The sequence below is a fragment of the Triticum aestivum genome, chromosome 3D (assembly GCF_018294505.1).
Source record: "Triticum aestivum cultivar Chinese Spring chromosome 3D, IWGSC CS RefSeq v2.1, whole genome shotgun sequence".
In the NCBI taxonomy this organism is placed as follows: Eukaryota; Viridiplantae; Streptophyta; class Magnoliopsida; order Poales; family Poaceae; genus Triticum; species Triticum aestivum.
Genome location: NC_057802.1, coordinates 153,927,138 through 153,946,504, shown reverse-complemented (window position 1 = coordinate 153,946,504; position 19,367 = coordinate 153,927,138).

The window sequence follows — 19,367 nt, the reverse complement described above, 5'->3', positions numbered from 1 at the left end:
ATTACATTGATAAATATTTTAGGTAGCAGTCCACATCAAAAATTCTGTTTTTATCATTTACCTACTCGAGGACGAGCAGGAATTAAGCTTGGGGATGCTTAATACGTCTCCAACGTATCTATAATTTTTTATTGTTCCATGCTATTATATTATCCAGCTAGGATGTTTTATATGCATTTATATGCTATTTATATGATTTTTGGGACTAACCTATTAACCTAGAGCCCAGTGCCAGTTTCTGTTTTTTCCTTGTTTTTGAGTATCGCAGAAAAGGAAAACCAAACGGAGTCCATTTGACCTGAAACTTCACGGAACTTATTTTTGGACCAGAAGAAGGCCATGGAGCAAAAGAGATGGGCCAAAAGAGTCCTGGGGAGCCCACGAGGGTGGGGGCGCGCCCACCCCCTAAGCACGCCTCCCTACCTCAACACGGAAACCCCCCTGACATGTTCTCGACGCCAAAACCTCTTATATATACAGAAACCCCCAGAACATAACCTAGATCGGGAGTTCCGCCGCCGCAAACCTCTGTAGCCACCAAAAACCAATCGGGGCCCTTTTCCGGCACCCTGCCGGAGGGGGGATCCCTCACCGGTGGCCATCTTCATCATCCCAGCGCTCTCCATGATGAGGATGGAGTAGATCACCCTCGGGGCTGAGGGTATGTACCAGTAGCTATGTGTTTGATCTCTCTCTCATGTTCTTGAGGTGGCATGATCTTGATGTATCGCGAGCTTTGCTATTATAGTTGGATCTTATGATGTTTCTCCCCCTCTACTCTCTAGTAATGGATTGAGTTTTCCCTTTGAAGTTATCTTATCAGATTGAGTCTTTAAGGATTATAGAACACTTGATGTATGTCTTGCATGTGCTTATCTGTGGTGACAATGGGATATCACGTGATCTACTTGATGTATGTTTTGGTGATCAACTTGCGGGTTCCGTGACCTCGTGAACTTAAGCATAGGGGTTGGCACACGTTTTCGTCTTGACTCTCCGGTAGAAACTTTGGGGCACTCTTTGAAGTTCTTTGTGTGGGTTGAATAGATGAATATGAGATTGTGTGATGCATATCATATAATTATACCATGGATACTTGAGGTGACATTGGAGTATCTAGGCGACATTAGGGTTTTGGTTGATTTGTGTCTTAAGGTGTTATTCTAGTACGAACTCTATGATTGATCAAACGGAAAGAATAGCTTCGTGTTATTTTACTACGGACTCTTGAATAGATCGATCCGAAAGAATAAATTTGAGGTGGTTTCATACCCTACAATAATCTCTTCATTTGTTCTCCGCTATTAGTGACTTTGGAGTGACTCTTTGTTGCATGTTGAGGGATAGTTATATGATCCAATTATGTTATTATTGTTGAGAGAACTTGCACTAGTGAAAGTATGAACCCTAGGCCTTGTTTCCTAGCATTGCAATACCGTTTACGCTCACTTTTATCATTAGTTACCTAGCTGTTTTTATATTTTCAGATTACAAAAACCTATATCTACTATCCATATTGCACTTGTATCACCATCTCTTCGCCGAACTAGTGCACCTATACAATTTAGCATTGTATTGGGTGTGTTGGGGACACAAGAGACTCTTTGTTATTTGGTTGCAGGGTTACTTGAGAGAGACCATCTTCATCCTACGCCTCCCATAGATTGATAAACCTTAGGTCATCCACTTGAGGGAAATTTGCTACTGTCCTACAAACCTCTGCACTTGGAGGCCCAACAACGTCTACAAGAAGAAGGTTGTGTAGTAGACATCAACAGGTCATCAATGCACAACGACAACGAGGATACATTATAAATACTAAAGTTTTCCACACACAACAAATAACAAAGCGATGAAATAAACTCCAGGCCAACCAATCCTTGGCATTGGAAATGCTTGCTTTGAACCATAAGTGATTCTCTAGGCAGGGCCAGCTATTGTCAATCTCGAGACCAACGCAAGACTCATCATCCAGGCTGGAGCGGCCTATATCAGGACGCATATTGTGATAGCCAGGGTAGGGAACCAAAGCAATGCCCGAGGTATAGATACAATTGCTTCTCATAAATGGTAGTAACGTTGTGCCAACAGCAACTGGATCGCCTTTCACCATCAGTGGATAGTTTAGTCCAAGGAAAAGCGAGTTTTCTCCAAGACTATCAATACTGAACCAGGCAGAAGGTGCTGGTGCTAGCACACTAGTATCCATCCCCAATACCCTGCAACGAATGTTGGAATAGGTCCTGAGAGTGTGACCATGGGAGACAACATCTGCTTCCTTAGTAACATCAGCAGTGCCCTGTATACAGACAAGAAGAGGTGATCCATCGGAATAAGTTGCTAGGCGCCATTGAGTATGTAGCTCCCACTCGTCTTCATGCTCGTGATCATCACCATCGTCATCTCCCCCTTGGTTAGAAAATTTTCCAAGTATCGGTGGGGGAATGTTAGGACCTTGGAAACAGAGAAGGTTAATTAGTATGAGGATACTAACTCACATGCATGATGAATGTAACAATTATAATTATAGTGCAAGACAAACGTTCCGAAACAATGAGGATCCCACACGAAAACAGTGCCAGAAGTGGTGGCAGCAAACACAAGACCCTCGTATTGAATTGCATCACAGTACACGGATGTGTACAGAAACTGATTTTTGAGCAATATCCGTCGAGTCGAAGGACTAAGGATGGCAACAAGCTTGTCAAAGATAGCGACAACACAAGCATTGCTATAATCCCAAGAGCGACTTCAAACTCAACAAATTTCTATCTTCTGTAGACAATAGTCACCATGACCGTATTTGAATGTACATACATAATCGGTGTGCTCAACCTCAGGGCAGTCTGAGATTTTTGGAAGTGGAACCCGGTGATGAGTGTACACATTCACAAGTTCCCACTCGCAGTTGTACCCAATATAATCAACCCAATCTCCATTTGCGCATGCCCAGGCCTTACCCTTAAGCGATGGCATCTTAACATCACACACATCATTATCAAGCGGCATCAACTTGCACAAGGTGAGGCTTCCGTTATCCCCACACCAGCGAGCAGGGTCATGGCGAAGAAGATAGGGGAGATCAAACCGCTCCTAAACCCTTGGGTTCTTTGTAATGATGTTATTTGTTGAGTCGAGAATGGTCTTGAACGAACCTGCCATGCTAGCCGTGGTGATGACGTCGCACCGATCAGTGAGTTCCTCCACCACGTCATCTTTCAGATCAGGGCAAGAATAACGGGGTCGTTTCCTGCCCGTTCCCTCCATCGAGAAGATGAACAATGGAAGAAGGAAGAGTCAAGGCATATGGAGGGAGGAAGAGCGTGCGACATCAGTTCCAAATCGAGAGGGAAAGGCGAAGAGGCAGTGGATGGTTGCCACGGTACATGAAGAGGCTAGTGGGGAGCAGACGGTTGCCACGATACAGGAAGAGGCTAGTGGGGAGCGGACGGTCGCCACGGTATAGAAAGAGGCGCCCCGGCCTACATAGATGCCCATTCGGAAATTATACAAAAGGACTCGATGTCGTCTCACTGACATGTTGGAACGGGACCACATGTCAACAAGACATGGTGTGTCATTTCTCGTCCAAAATGCGATCTAGCTGCGTTGGCCCGAGGTGCCGCATTATTTCTCGACTTTATTTTTTTAATGGCATGCCATTCAGTTTTGAATCACAACTAATAGGTACTGTATGCACACAAAATATAAACTACCCTACCACTACTCTACCTCTGGTACTAGTATATAGGCTGGAGCTTCAGCGCTTGCTTGCTAAGGGCTGCCCACTTGCTTCTCACACTATCATACTCTCTCCAGATCTAAAAAAAAGATGGCGGTGGCCCCTCTCTATCCCTCCTCACCGGTGGTCACAGATCCACCAGGATCCCGTCCAGCGAGGAAGAAAAGGACGTGCAACGTTGACGCACTTGTCGCCAGCGAGCGAGGTCACACACTCACGACAAGGCTGTCCTCTTAGACCTAGCGCTGGCGCGGGATGGCCTCCACCCCCAAGCTCGCTGCCATAGTGTGTGCGGAGGATGACAACAACGAGCGAAGCCACTTCCCGGCGACCCCGGGGTATGCTACCTCTTTTCGAACCATACCCTTGTTCTATTGCCCCATCTGCCACGTCGCTGCATGTAGATCTTTTCCCACTCCCCCATCTCCCCAATTTACTATCCTCTGCTCTGCTGGTCACGCAGATGAAAACATTAATTTGCACTATTAAAGGAAACCCTACTTCATGCAGACTAATCCATGTCTGGTTTGAATAAGGAAAGAAAGGGAGAATGTACTGTCGAAGAGACTAGGTATCGAACCTACATCTTAGTTGAAAAGGGGAAAATCAGTAGCTAAGGAACGAGTCTATTGTCTCTTGGTTGAAAAAGAGTAGAAAGGCATGACAACGCAATAGAGAATGACCAGGTCGATCGGTTTGTTGTCCTCACATAGGAAAAAGGTGGCTAAAGAGAACAAAAATGGGACGTAATCCACATATGTTGCCTGGATATTTGTTGCTCTGGGGAACCATCCCTCCCTCACCACTCTATCGTCTGTGGAGGTACATCGTACTGGTGCGCCCACTGTCCGAACAGCCTCCCCATGCTCTTATTGCCACTTTTTGATGTTAGTATAACGCCACTAGTAAATCAAGCAATGCTACTGCTAAAGTGATGCCACATTTAACTAATGCCGCAGTCAGTCTAATGCCACCGATAAATTTAAGCAATGCCATCTAATGTCACTGTATTATTTCAAGGTTAACTGTTGATTGTGGATCTATTAAAGATTTTTGAGCTAAGGCATTCTAATGATGTTGCACAGCCAGGATACCAACGATGAAACTTGTTACTACCTTCAGATTTTTGCACGTTAATGCTTATATATTAGATACCTCACTTCATGACGTTATGATAAGTCAATTTTTTTGTACAGAGTCACCAAAATGCCAAGGCAGTGATGTCATTTTATTTCAGTTAAACTGCATAAAAATTATGAAGAGAAGAGGAAAGGTAGGAGTGGGCACCTCCTCCTCATGTTGTTTTCTTGATTCATTTGATCAAGTTTTTATGTTTGATCAATTATCAAGATTGGGATAGCAATTTTTTAGGTCCCCTCGAGTTCTAAATGATATTTGCCTTGAAGGTACATGGTTTGCAATATTTTTTATACTGTCATTAGTTAATAATGCTAGTTACCTTCAGACTTTTGTATTTGGTCTAATGCTGTTGCACAGCCAGTATACCAATGCCGAAACTTGTTACCTTTAAATTTTGTATAGTTAATGCTTATATAAATCTTCCAGTGCTAGCTTATGGAAATATGTTCAGTAAAACCATTGTATTGTACCCCGTAATAAAAAAACTACTCCACTGTTGCACTAGCCACTGGATTAGTGTATATTTGTACTATTCGAATGGTGTTGCATTAGCGTATGGACATATATAGGGTGTGCCAAGCTTTCCCAGATATGTGCTCAAGAAAACTACAACCTGTTTTTCTAAATACTAGACGTTTGGGTACTTTAAATTGAACTGCGAAAATGTCTTATATTAAGGAACATAGGCTGTAGAGTTCATTCAAATTATGTCGGCTAAGCTAGTCACACCTTTGTTAAAATTAATGTTCATTATGTTATCGGAGGAGGTCTGCATGTTTCTCTCTATTGCTTGTCGATTACATACCATGATGTAATGGTAAGTCATTTCTTTTTGTACAGTGTCACCGAATTGTCAAGGCGGTGATGGCATTTTATTTTAGTTGAACTGCACAAAAAGGCTTAAAAGAAGAGGAAAGGTTAGGAATGGTTCAATCTTTCAGAAAATACTATGTATGCCTTCCTGACATCAGCCATTATTGCATTATTTATTCCTTCAAACAGGGTGTTAGAAACAGTCTTGCTACCTTTTCCCATTAAGAAATTGGAATGCTTATATGTATGAGCCTATGCTTCAACTAGTGCCACTTTTATAGTAAACACACTTTGAATATTTGTGCAAACAAGGATGCTGGATTTTAGTGGAACTGCACAAAAAGTCCATATGGTTCAACATTATGAGCATTTTTTTTCTTCCAAACAGTTATATACAATTGGTAGCACTATGAGCTATTAACTACCAAGGTAGGTTTGCTACAATATGGCTACTGTTTTTTTACTGTCATTAGATAGTAACATTAGTGGTTTGCATGTAAATTTATTGGCAGGGTGGACCTATGTTGGTGGTGCAGGACATGATTCATTGATTGGATGCTCAATTTCGGTTGTATCGATTTCACCTCTTCCATCACCGCAAACGAAGTGACCTCAACTTTTGTGGAACTACACAAGAGAATAGTATAGTCACTACATGCAGTGCCATATGAAAATAGACACAGAAAGATTGGATAGTCACTTCATAGATTGCACAAAAGTAGTACATACTATACTGTTTCTTGGCCAACACTAGGTGCTTCATTGCTTTGGTCTGATTATCCAATGGGCATCATTTTGCCTAAGTTAAAGTTGTATTCTGAAAATAGTCTCGCCATATGATCGACAGATGACCAATTCATATTTTAGTGGATGTTCCTACATCCTGTGTGGTTCATTCTCATGGTTCCATCTGTTGGTGAAACCACTTACATTTGCAATAGGAAATGTAGACTTCACAAACAAATTTGTCTTTCACTCTGTACTGAATGTTGGCCCACAGAAGCATCCGTGTTAGTAGCAAGAACATATGTTTTTTCTTGATCTTTGCTTTAGGAGCTACATATTGTATATGATCTGTGAATCATTGAGATGCATTAACATGCTGATCTTATGTATGGGAATCATACTAGTTGGTTGTGAATTTGGGCTACTAATGTGAGCATATTAAAATGCCAGGCCTGTGAGTCTTGTGTGAACATTTCGAACGGATTGGCTCTTACTACTGTGCAGAACATGATCCTTATTTCTGTGTGCTCATTGTTTACAATTTATTAGAAACTCCTTATTTCTCTTCGCTCAGTGTTTACAAGTTACTGATCAATCACTACCTAGCCTACTGATGCGCTCCTAGCAGTTTTAGTTGCGACGCAAGATCTAACGGTGGCGGTTTTTTGAATAAAAATGCCTACCACTGAAGAAACTGGCACGCTGTTCTGAAGAAAATGCCATGCGAATCTGAAGAAACTGCCAGCAAAAAACATTCGCAAATGCCTTATCTCCTAGAGAACATTCATCAGCTATTGCGATCCTACACGAACACTATCCGACCGACTCAATCCTACACAAATAACCAGCTAATCACGCACGTACCTCATCTGGATGAATCGAGTGCACTCGTTTGACCGTCATGCCGATGTGTGACCAATCACGGACGAGATGCACCACTGACCGGATGGGACGGGACAACGCAATCATAATTTCAGTTTTTTCTAGTTTTCCACGCAAGCTGACGCGCTAAGCCATGCCTACTTATGCATTGAATTCCGATGACCGCCGTGTTTCCCGTGACATGTTGGTTCACCTACCTTCCGCCTATAATTGTTGGTTCCCAGCGTTCTCCGTTGGCATCATCACCCAACTCGCCCTATCCTCATAAGCTCCCACTGGCCCAATGTCACTCGCCACTTGCCCTTGCTCTCGCCACGTCCGTCATGCCCCCGCCCATCCACAATAGGCGATGCCGGAGGCGCTCACCACCAGAACCAATGATTGGTTTTTCACCGGAAGGCAGACGGAGGGAGGAGGCATTATATCGGTCTTTAGATGACAATACAGAGTATGAGGACTTGTTGGAGCGCGACCGCTTGGTGGAGGAGCAGCGTATCACTGATTTGCACCGCCAGCGGGGCATGGAGCATCAGCGCATCGACGATCTGAATCGCGAGCAGAGCGCCCGCATCTGGGCCGACTACGTGGAGGCCGGCGCCTGGCAAATAGCCCTAGAGGCTGTCAGGCACGCACGCGTTCGCGACACCGAATTTTACTACCAGCTTATCAAGTGGGTTTCCCGCTTAGAAGCCAAAGCTTTGGTGGACCACGCTGGCACAAAAAGGGCCAACGTGCACGAGCAACGCGCCCTATCGCACCTCTAGCAAGTCCGTGGCAAGGAGGAGGACGTCGGTGTCAACGTTTAGCATGTACCGCAGATGGCGGCCGGCATCGTCTAGTTAGCTAAGAGTAAGTTAGTACTTGTACACTAGAGTATTAGTGGGAGTAGTAGTTAAGTTGGCTATGATGGTTGTCAACTTGGAAGTTCAGTTCTCTATCTTTGGATCAGACCTGTTACTTTTCTCTGAATGTTGAACTTTCCGTGTGAACGTGTGGAATGGGCTGTATTTGTCCGCCACAGATTTAGAGGTTGACTTGTGGGCCTGCTAGGTTGACGCGTATAAAATCAGGAGATGATTGTACGTGGAAAGGATGACAGCAGGGACCCACCAGGGTCATGGCAGTACGCAAGCAAGTGCATCCTTATTTCAAGACAAAAAATGGTTCCTCCTAATGGATTCCTGACATCTGGGTCCCATGCCATTGTCAACGTAGTCAATAAACAAGAGAATTGCACAACGAGCGGCTGACACCAGGGACCCAGCAGCTCGCCCAGTTCTTTTTGTTTTTCAGACGGAGCAGGGTATCAAATGGGATGTGCGGGGCACTCTTGCCAGTTTAGCCAGCCTTTTATTTTATGTTTACCACAAGACCAACCCAGTTGTTTTTTCTTTTTGAAAATGGCTAGCCTAGTTTTTTTTTTGCAGAATACCCAACCAACGCCTACTTGCTTTTGTCAGCCCTGCTGGGCTGGAAGGGATGCATTCGGCTTGCCCAGAAAATGGGCTATCAGTAATGAGAAATGGGATGTACATTTTTAAGACACGACAAATCAACAATTAGTTTCAAATTTCTTTTTTGCATTTCTACATTTTAAACATCATTGATTTTATGCGGGAAAAATTATTTGGATTTTAAATTGATATAAATTTACTTTTCAAATTAGTTTGAATGTGACTCGAACTTTCAGGATTAAAAACAGTTCGGACCGCACCGAAATATGCAAAATTTCCTTGAGTTTTTTAATTGTGGTCACAATATGGTTTGTAATGCTAACAAAAAGAATATGGGCTCCAAAAAAATCCTTAAGAATTAGCAAATGGGCTGTAAATTATTAGAAATAATGTGAGATGGGTTGTATGCTGTTTTCCATAGATTTGAGGCTGGCTTGTGGGCCTACTAGGTTGATGCGTACGCTTTCCTAAAAAAAGATTGACGTGTACGCAAGGCTGTGTCAACTTAGTCAACACACGAGAGCAGTGACTGTTGGATGTCCATCCAATGGTCATCGTGCTTCTTCAATGTCTGATCTTCCTGCTCCACCCGCCCAAACCAGCGCCAGCTGGACAGCCTGCTCCTTCCTCCCGTGGCCGGTTGTGCTGCCGTGCAGGCGTCACCGGCCCTCCCTACTCCCACAGCTGGCCAGGCCATCCCTCTACCCACCTTTACCTCCTGTTATTTTCCAGTGACACCAGCCTCAACCCGCAGCTGAATCAGTCACAGCCCTCGTACTCCCCTCAACATGGGCATCCACTTATGTGGCTTCACCGGCTCCGGGTCATTCCCTTCCTGGGCCTCGTCGTCGTCCACCACGTTGATGCTCTCAGCACGGCGTGGTCAATGTGGTCAACAAATGACAACCATCAAAAGAGGGGTGTAAGTGGAGATGCTGACAGTAGGGATCCGCATGGTCCAAGGTCGCAGGCAAGTAAGTGCCTCCTTATTACGCGAACTAAAATGATTGCTCCTCCTGACAGTTGGGACCCACCAGCTACATCTTCGCAGGCAAGGAAGTGCCTCTTTATTACGCGCAAGAAAAATGATTACTCCCGCTGCTAGCTGGGTCCCACCAGGTAAGGTGGCTGATTCGTGGGCCTACTAAGGTGACTCGTACGCATGGCTTTGTCAACTTAGTCAAAAAACAATTCTAGCAGCAATGACAGTTGGATGTCAATCCAACGGCTGGGCTACGTCTTCAACCTCTGATCATCTTGCTCTAGCCGCCCAAACCAGCGCTAGCCATACCGCCTGCTCCTGCCTCCGGTGGCCAGCTGTGCTGCCGCGCAGGCCTCACCGCCCCACCCTAATCCCACCGCTGGCCAGGCCTTTCCTCTACTCACCCACACCCCATGTTATTCTCCAGCGACGATAGCCTTACACCGCAGCGGAACCAGTGAACCCCCGTACTCCCCTCCGCGTGGGCATCCACCTGCCTCGTCTTCCCTGGCTCCGTGTCGTTCCCTTCCTAGGCCTCGCTGAAGGGAATAGGCCCTAGAGGCAATAATAAAGTTGTTATTATATTTCCTTATATCATGATAAATGTTTATTATTCATGCTAGAATTGTATTAACCGAAAACTTGATACATGTGTGAATACATAGACAAAACAAAGTGTCCCTAGTATGCCTCTACTTGACTAGCTCGGTAATCAAAGATGGTTAAGTTTCCTGACCATATACATGTGTTGTCATTTGATGAACGGGATCACATCATTAGGAGAATGATGTGATGGACAAGACCCATCCATTAGCTTAGCATAATGATCGTTAAGTTTTATTGCTATTGCTTTCTTCATGACTTATACATATTCCTTTGACTATGAGATTATGCAACTCCTGAATACCGGAGGAACACCTTGTGTGCTATCAAACGTCACAGCATAACTAGGTGATTATAAAGATGCTCTACAGGTGTCTCCGAAGGTGTTTGTTGGATTGGCATAGATCAAGATTAGGATTTGTCACTCCGAGTATCGGAGAGGTATTCTCTGGGCCCTCTCGGTAATGCACATCATGATAAGCCTTGCAAGCAATGTGACTAATGAGTTAGTTACGGGATGATGCATTACGGAATGAGTAAAGAGACTTGCCGGTAACGAGATTGAACTAGGTATGAAGATACCGAGGATGGAATCTCGGGCAAGTAAACATACTGATGATAAAGGGAATAATGTATCTTGTCATTGCGGTTTGACTGTATAAAGATCTTCGTAGAATATGTGGGAACCAATATGAGCATCCAGGTTCCGCTGTTGGTTATTGACCGGAGATGTGTCTCGGTCATGTCTACATAGTTCTCGAACCTGTATGGTCCACACTGTCGGATTTTGGTTTCCGGCAAAACCCTTGAGGTTCAAACACTAGGGTGCGCACGAAGATCTCTCTCTCTCCCTAGATCGCTCTCGCAACAATCACAAGGCCTAGCTCGACGAACCCAAAGAACGAGAGACACAAGGGTTTATACAAGTTCGGGCCACCGATGCGGTGTAATACCCTACTCCAGTGTGGTGTGGTGGATTGCCTCTTGGGCTGAGGATGAACATTTACAGGGGAAGAACAGCCTCCTGAGGAGAGGTGCTCTTGTGTTTGGTGAACTTGTGTGGTTGAGGATGATCTGAATGATCCGTCCAGACCGGATGATATCTCTCCTTTCCCCCTTGCTACGATGGTGGCTAGTCCTATTTATAGAGGCCCTGGTCCTCTCCCCAAATATTGAGCAGGAAGGGATCCAACAACGGCCAAATTCGAAGGGAGACAACTAGTACAACTTATCCTGACTAAAGGTGGTCTTCGCCTGGCCTGGTGGTGACGCCGTCTTGGGCTCCACGGTGACCTCCGTCCTATCGTCCTGCTAGTCTTGGTCTCGTTGCACCGATATGGAAACCTTTGCCTGATGCCTCGAGACTCCTCGCCTGCACTTGCCTCTTTAGCACCAAAGAGGAAACGAGGACACTGCGCGAGCTGGCGCCCGCCTGGCCATGGTCGTCATGGCTTACGTCACGAGAACCTTGCAAGGTGCCCCTTGCCTTGATCTCTCCGCCCCTCGCGAGCCATCCTGGTGAGGCCGCCCCCGAGGAGGTCTTGTGTCATCCGCCTCGCAAGGCTTGGCCCCTCGCGAAGGTCTTGAGTGCTTGCTGGTGAAGATGGGCCGTACAGGGCCGCTGGTGGAGCCACGCCATGGGCCACAGGCAGGCAAGTCTGGGGACCTCCGTTCCCAGGACGCCGACAGTAGCCCCCGGGCCCAAGGCGCGCTCGGACTTGGCTTCGAGGCGAAGCCAAAGGGCAAGTGCGGAGCGCCGCGGGCCCCAACAGCATGCGGCCCCGCTTGACGCGTGGCGAATGACGTGGGCGTCTCCGCTTCCCCATGCTGCCTCGGCAACTGCCCGTCTGACAAAAGACCGGCACGGGCAACACTTGCCTTCATTGCTTTCCTTCGTCTTGCTCCAGATCCCCTTTCTCGCTCCTTAATTCTGAAATCTCCAGATCTGCTTCAATTCCCTTCCGAGCCAGCGACTAATGGCGCCCCGGAAGGTCAAGGCTGCTTCATTGCCCGCCTGGTACGAGCCGGCTCTGGATGCGCCCAATGTCTCGGAGAAGAACCTCGCCGCCACTCGCCTGCTGACGGCGGGGGAGAGCAACGAGAAGGGGAAGACCGAGCTCCGGGCCGGCTCCGCCGAGCCGGAGGCTTCAAGGAGCACCTTCTACCCCTTCTTCATCAGCAGCGTCGTTGCGGGGCTGGTTCCCCCCTTCTCTGACTTCTTCTATGCCGTCCTCAGCCATTACAAGCTGCAAGCCCTTCATCTTCATCCCAACTCTGTTCTTCTCCTGTCAATCTTCGCCTTCTACTGCGAGGCGTACGTCGGGGTGATGCCGTCCGTGGCTCTGCCGCGTCACTTCTTCTTCCTCTGGATTAATGACGGCCACACCTCGGGGTGTGCCAACTTCGTCGCAGCCAGCAAGGCCAACGCGATCTTGAAGGCCGGAAAGAAGGCTGAGGGCTTCAGGAGCAAGTGGGTCATGTTGGATGCCAAGTGCGTCCACCCACGGTTGACGCTGCCGACTGAGATGCCCCAATCCGACAAAGGGTGGCTCTAGGCGAAGCTTACTGACGACCGGGCGTAGGCAGTGCTGGAGAAGATGTCGACCGACCTGAAGCCGGGCAACGCGAAGGCGGCGAAGTTGACGGGGGCCATGCTCCTGAGGGAATTCCTGATGATGCATGTGGCTCCGCTCCAGGCGCGCTCATGCCCCGTGTGGATGCTCGGGGGCGAGGACGATAAGCTTCGCTTTAGTCCGGAAGCCTTGTCTGGAGAAGAGCTGGCTGTGGCCCTCCGCCTCCTGGTCGGGGACGACCAGGAATATCCACCGAGTGATTTCGTTCCCTTGTTCCTTCGCAAGGACGGGGCGCAGGTCGCGGCCGCCATGCCCACCTTCGGCGAGCGCGGACTAGTGCCGCCGGCGCCCCCTGGGGTCCCGACGGCGACGGCGCCGGTGGTCGTGTCTTCTGGCGATTCCCGCAGGGAGGGGGAAGAGGAGGAGGACGAGGAGTGCGACTCGGAGGCGACCCCCGAAGGGATGGGGGAGACCTCTCCCTTGCGCAAGGCCGACATCCTCCGCACCTTGCCCGATGATGATGTCGAGGCTGATGTCCCCCCGGAGGGAGAGGAGCCGCTCGTGGCTGGGGGCTCCTCGAGGTCCAAAGCCAGCCCTCAGAGGAGGCCACCGGCTGAGGTTCTGACGAGGGGCAGGTCGGCACTGATCTCCTGAGACGACGCTTCTGCTCCGACACCGCCTGGAGCTGCTTTCGGCCCATCTGCTGCCCCTTCTTCCGCTCCTGGAACCCGCGCGCCTGCGCCTCAGGCTGCGAGGCTCTCAGGCTTCAAGCCTAAGAAGTGGAGGGACTACGCGGCGGTGGACCAGTAAGTGTTCTTGCCCTGCCTTGTTCTTGCTTCTGCTGCTTATCCTTTGTGCTTCTCCGTTGTGATATTAGGCCGAAGCCCGCGGCGAAGAAGAGGAAGGAGGACGAGGTGCTACTGCTTGAGACCAGATCACATCCTTTGACCTCAACCCTCTCCATGGATAAGGGAAATGACGGCGCTCGTGCTTCTCCAGCCTGATCATCCTCGCGAGGCTTGGGGGAGCACCCTCAGGAGGAGTCAGCCCCCGTGGCCCTGCTGGCTCCGGAGGTGTCAACGCCCAGCCTGGTCGCTGGGGTCCCCGTAGCTCAGGAGCCCCCTGCCTCCCAGGCCATGGTGGCCATGCTGCCTCCTCCTCCTCCTGCCGCACTGCTGACACCGGATCCTTCTGCCTCCTCTGACGTCCTGGAGCGCGCTCTTTCCGCGATGACCCTGCTGTGGGAAGATCTCCAGGGCGCCGACCCCCGCCTGGTAGCCGGGCGCCTGGAGCTAGTCTCTGGCTGGCTTCACTCAGACGTTTCCGTTCGGGCAGCGCTGAGCCAGGCGGCAGCGACCTCCGAGAAGGACAAGCAAGTCGCTGCTCAGGCTTCGGCCGCTCGCGAGGTGGCGCTGAAAGATGTCGAGGCCGCCCAGGATCGCCGCCGGGTGCTGGAGGCCGAACTGAAGACTCTGTGCAGTGAACGTGCGGAAGAAGCTCGAGGCCGCAAGGCGGAGGAGGAAAAGATGAAGGCTCGGGAGGACGCCATGAAGGGTCGTGATGCCGAGTTGGAGCAGTTGGCGAAGGCGCAGGCCACGGAGCACAGCCGGCCGGAGAAGCTGGAGCAGAAGGTGGAAGCGCAGAAGGCCGAACTTGACGCCAAGGAGAAGGTCCTGGCCGAGGACCGCGCAGCCTTCGAGCTCCTCGAGGAGAGGTCTCGCAAGGTGCTGTGGTCACTCTATGAGAAGGGCTTGGAGGAACCGCTGGCTACCGCCAACGAGGGCCCCGTCCAGCTTCTTCCTTATCGAGGCGCTTGAGAAAGTCGTGAGCAGTATCGGCCCCTTGGCAGAGGCGGAATCCCGCGTTCTTTCCTCGGCCGCGCTGACGCGCGTCTTCAGCCACCTTCATCTTTGAGATCCCACCGCCCGCCTTGACGAGCTGCTGGAGCCCGTGGACACCGAGCACTGCTCAGCTGCAGCTGGGGCCGTGAAGGGTCAGGTGGAAGACTTGCTGAAGAAGTTCCGCGCCTTCGACCCCACGCCCTCGACTAGCGGTGTTGCTGACCCTGCAACTCCGGCGGGTGGTGCAGGTGAGGGCAACACCGTTGAAGAAGAAGCATCTCTTGCTGGCGACGGCGGCGGCGTCCGGGGATGTCGAGATGACTTGCTGGTGGCTCCTTTCCTATTTAGTTTCTGCAAAATGGACCATGCCTCGGGGAGGCGTTTAGACTTGCATTTGGTATCGAGAGAACAATATGTCTTGTAATATTTGCTTGAGATTTTGCGATTTCCTTCCCATTTGATTTACGTTCTACGTCGGCAGGGCCAGACCCCGCGCATACCTCAGCCGCCGTTGGGTCGTCCGGATCACCAGGACGAGACCAAGGGGTGAGGGGCTACGTGGCCAGTTAGGCTCCTGAGTCGCGATGCTCAGGAGTCCCCCTTGACGCGCAAACAGCTTACGGAAAGGAGATGCAGGAATAGGTCTAGAGTTCTACGTCGGCAGGGCCGGACCCCGCGCATACCTCAGCGGCCGTTGGGTCGTCCGGATCACCAGGACGAGACCAAGGAGTGAGGGGCTACGTGGCCAGTTAGGCTCCTGAGTCGCGATGCTCAGGAGTCCCCCTTGATGCTCAAACGACCTTCATACCTTTTCCCTCGCCGAGGCTCGGCTCGGGAGGGGCGCGCGACGACCAGGTCCGGGGGACCTGGTAGGGTGGCTTATGCTTGGGCGTGACTCGAGCGCAGCCCCCGTGCCCAGCCCCCTCATGCAACTCTCCCCAGGGGAGGTGTTGCGATGAGGCCAGACACTGAGCTCAAGGGCTCCCTAAGGTTGATACGGCCATGACGCCGCCCTCAGTTGTTTATCACCAGCACTGAGCATAGCGCTTCTGCACTTGCACGGGCATAACCGCTCCTCAGCAGTGTCAACCGCCAGCGCAGAGTATGGTGCTTCCACTGGTGCGTGGGTGAGGGCTCCCTCTGAGTGGAGCCCCCGGGGCGTCTAAAGCCTTGCCCTGACATGTGGCTTGCATGGCAGGGCTAGACGAGGTGTGTCTGGGCACTCGTGAGCCAGCGCAGGACTCACGAGGCCCTACCTCAAGGCGGGTTGCGCCTGGTCTTGGTTCTTGTTAGCTGCGGCGGTCCTGCGAGATGGTTAGGCAATCCTGCGCCGAATGAATCTCCTGAGGTTATCGCACGAGAAGGCCAAGCACCAACGACCCCAGAAGGTGACGTGAACGGGACCGGCCCGCCAGACAGAGCTTAGCCGTTGGATTTATCGACGCTGCAGGGACGGGCCCGAGCACAAACGCCGTGCCTGGCCTTCTTATGCGAAGGATCCTGAAGAAAGACAATTGGCGCGCGGCTCCCGTGGTGGGTGACAATCAAGCAGGTGATAACCATAGATAGATCATGCATGGAAAGCGAACTAACTTAGGTAAATGCAAGAACGATACACGCCACTGGGTCGGACCTGAGCGGCCTGGGGATGATGCAGCCCGAGGGGTGCCCCCAGCAGAGTAAGCTAAATACGTAAAACGATACACGCCGCAGGGACAGGCCCACGCGGCCTAGGAATGATGCACCCCGGGGGGCGCTCCCAGCTAAATAAACTTGGAAAATGTCACCTGGTTTCGTTGTCGAAGGGATGTTGGGGTAGCTGAAGATGCGTGGCGAAGGGGTTGCTCCTCATGAGCCGACGGGGCCCTGAGCCTCGGGAGACTCTCGGGGTCTAGGCGGTTCCTCGAGGACCGTCTCCACCTCCGCCAGGACTGCTTGATGCCTGGCCTCCTGAGCCTCCTGGTCGGGGACGACCAGGAATATCCACCGAGTGCCTTCGTTCCCTTGTTCCTTCGCAAGTACGGGGCGCAGGTCGCGGCCGCCATGCGCACCTTCGGCGAGCGCGGACTAGTGCCGCCGGCGCCCCCTGGGGTCCCGACGGCGACGGCGCCGGTGGTCGTGTCTTCTGGCGATTCCCGCAGGGAGGGGGAAGAGGAGGAGGACGAGGAGCGCGACTCGGAGGCGACCCCCGAAGGGATGGGGGAGACCTCTCCCTTGCGCAAGGCTGACATCCTCCGCACCTTGCCTGATGATGATGACGAGGCTGATATCCCCCCGGAGGGAGAGGAGGCGCTCGTGGCTGGGGGCTCCTCGAGGTCCAAAGCCAGCCCTCAGAGGAGGCCACCGGCTGAGGTTCTGACGAGGGGCAGGTCGGCACTGATCTCCTGAGACGACGCTTCTGCTCCGACACCGCCTGGAGCTGCCTCCGGCCCATCTGCTGCCCCTTCTTCCGCTCCTGGAACCCGCGCGCCTGCGCCTCAGGCTGCGAGGCTCTCAGGCTTCAAGCCTAAGAAGTGGAGGGACTACGCGGCGGTGGACCAGTAAGTGTTCTTGCCCTGCCTTGTTCTTGCTTCTGCTGCTTATCCTTTATGCTTCTCCGTTGTGCAATTAGGCCGAAGCCCGCGGCGAAGAAGAGGAAGGAGGACGAGGTGGTACTGCTTGAGACCAGATCGCATCCTTTGACCGCAACCCTCTCCATGGATAAGGGCAATGACGGCGCTCGTGCTTCTCCAGCCTGATCATCCTCGCGAGGCTTGGGGGAGCACCCTCGGGAGGAGTCAGCCCCCGTGGCCCTGCTGGCTCCGGAGGTGTCAACGCCCGGCCTGGTCGCTGGGGTCCCCGTAGCTCAGGAGCCCCCTGCCTCCCAGGCCATGGTGGCCATGCTGCCTCCTCCTCCTCCTGCCGCACTGCTGACACCGGATCCTTCTGCCTCCTCTGACGTCCTGGAGCGCGCTCTTTCCGCGATGACCCTGCTGCAGGAAGATCTCCAGGGCGCCGACCCCCGCCTGGTAGCCGGGCGCCTGGAGCTAGTCTCTGGCTGGCTTCACTCAGATGTTTCCGTTCGGGCAGCGCTGAGCCAGGCGGCAGCGACCTCCGAGAAGGACAAGCAAGTCGCTGCTCAGGCTTCGGCCGCTCGCGAGGTGGCGCTGAAAGATGTCGAGGCCGCCCAGGATCGCTGCCGGGTGCTGGAGGCCGAACTGAAGACTCGGTGCAGTGAGCGTGCGGAAGAAGCTCGAGGCCGCAAGGCGGAGGAGGAGAAGATGAAGGCTCGGGAGGACGCCATGAAGGGTCGTGATGCCGAGTTGGAGCAGTTGGCGAAGGCGCAGGCCACGGAGCACAGCCGGCCGGAGAAGCTGGAGCAGAAGGTGGAAGCGGAGAAGGCCGAACTTGACGCCAAGGAGAAGGTCCTGGCCGAGGACCGCGCAGCCTTCGAGCTCCTCGAGGAGAGGTCTCGCAAGGCGCTGTGGTCGCTCTATGAGAAGGGCTTGGAGGAACCGCTGGCTACCGCCAACGAGGGCCCCGTCCAGCTTCTTCCTTATCGAGGCGCTTGAGGAATTCATGAGCAGTATCGGCCCCTTGGCAGAGGCGGAAGCCCGCGTTCTTTCCTCGGCAGCGCTGACGCGCGTCTTCAGCCACCTTCATCTTTGAGATCCCACCGCCCGCCTTGACGAGCTGCTGGAGCCTGTGGACACCGAGCACTGCGCAGCTGCTGCTGGGGCCGTGAAGGGTCAGGTGGAAGACTTGCTGAAGAAGTTCCGCGCCTTCGACCCCACGCCCTCGACTAGCGGTGTTGCTGACCCTGCAACTCCGGCGGGTGGTGCAGGTGAGGGCAACGCCGTTGAAGAAGAAGCATCTCTTGCTGGCGACGGCGGCGGCGTCCGGGGATGTCGAGATGACTTGCTGGTGGCTCCTTTCCTATTTAGTTTCTGCAAAATGGACCATGCCTCGGGGAGGAGTTTAGACTTGCATTTGGTATCGGGAGAACAATATGTCTTGTAATATTTGCTTGAGATTTTGCGATTTCCTTCCCATTTGCTTTACGTTCTACGCTGGCAGGGCCCGACCCCGCGCATACCTCAGCCGCCGTTGGGTCGTCCGGATCACCAGGACGAGACCAAGGGGTGAGGGGCTACGTGGCCAGTTAGGCTCCTGAGTCGCGATGCTCAGGAGTCCCCCTTGACACGCAAACAGCTTACGGAAAGGAGATGCAGGAATAGGTCTAGAGTTCTACGTCGGCAGGGCCCGACCCCGCGCATACCTCAGCCGCCGTTGGGTCGTCCGGATCACCAGGACGAGACCAAGGAGTGAGGGGCTACGTGGCCAGTTAGGCTCCTGAGTCGCGATGCTCAGGAGTCCCCCTTGATGCTCAAACGACCTTCATACCTTTTCCCTCGCCGAGGCACGGCTCGGGAGGGGCGCGCGACGACCAGGTCCGGGGGACCTGGCAGGGTGGCTTATGCTTGGGCGTGACTCGAGCGCAGCCCCCGTGCCCAGCCCCCTCGTGCAACTCTCCCCAGGGGAGGTGTTGCGATGAGGCCAGACACTGAGCTCAAGGGCTCCCTAAGGTTGATACGGCCATGAGGCCGCCCTCAGTTGTTTATCACCAGCACT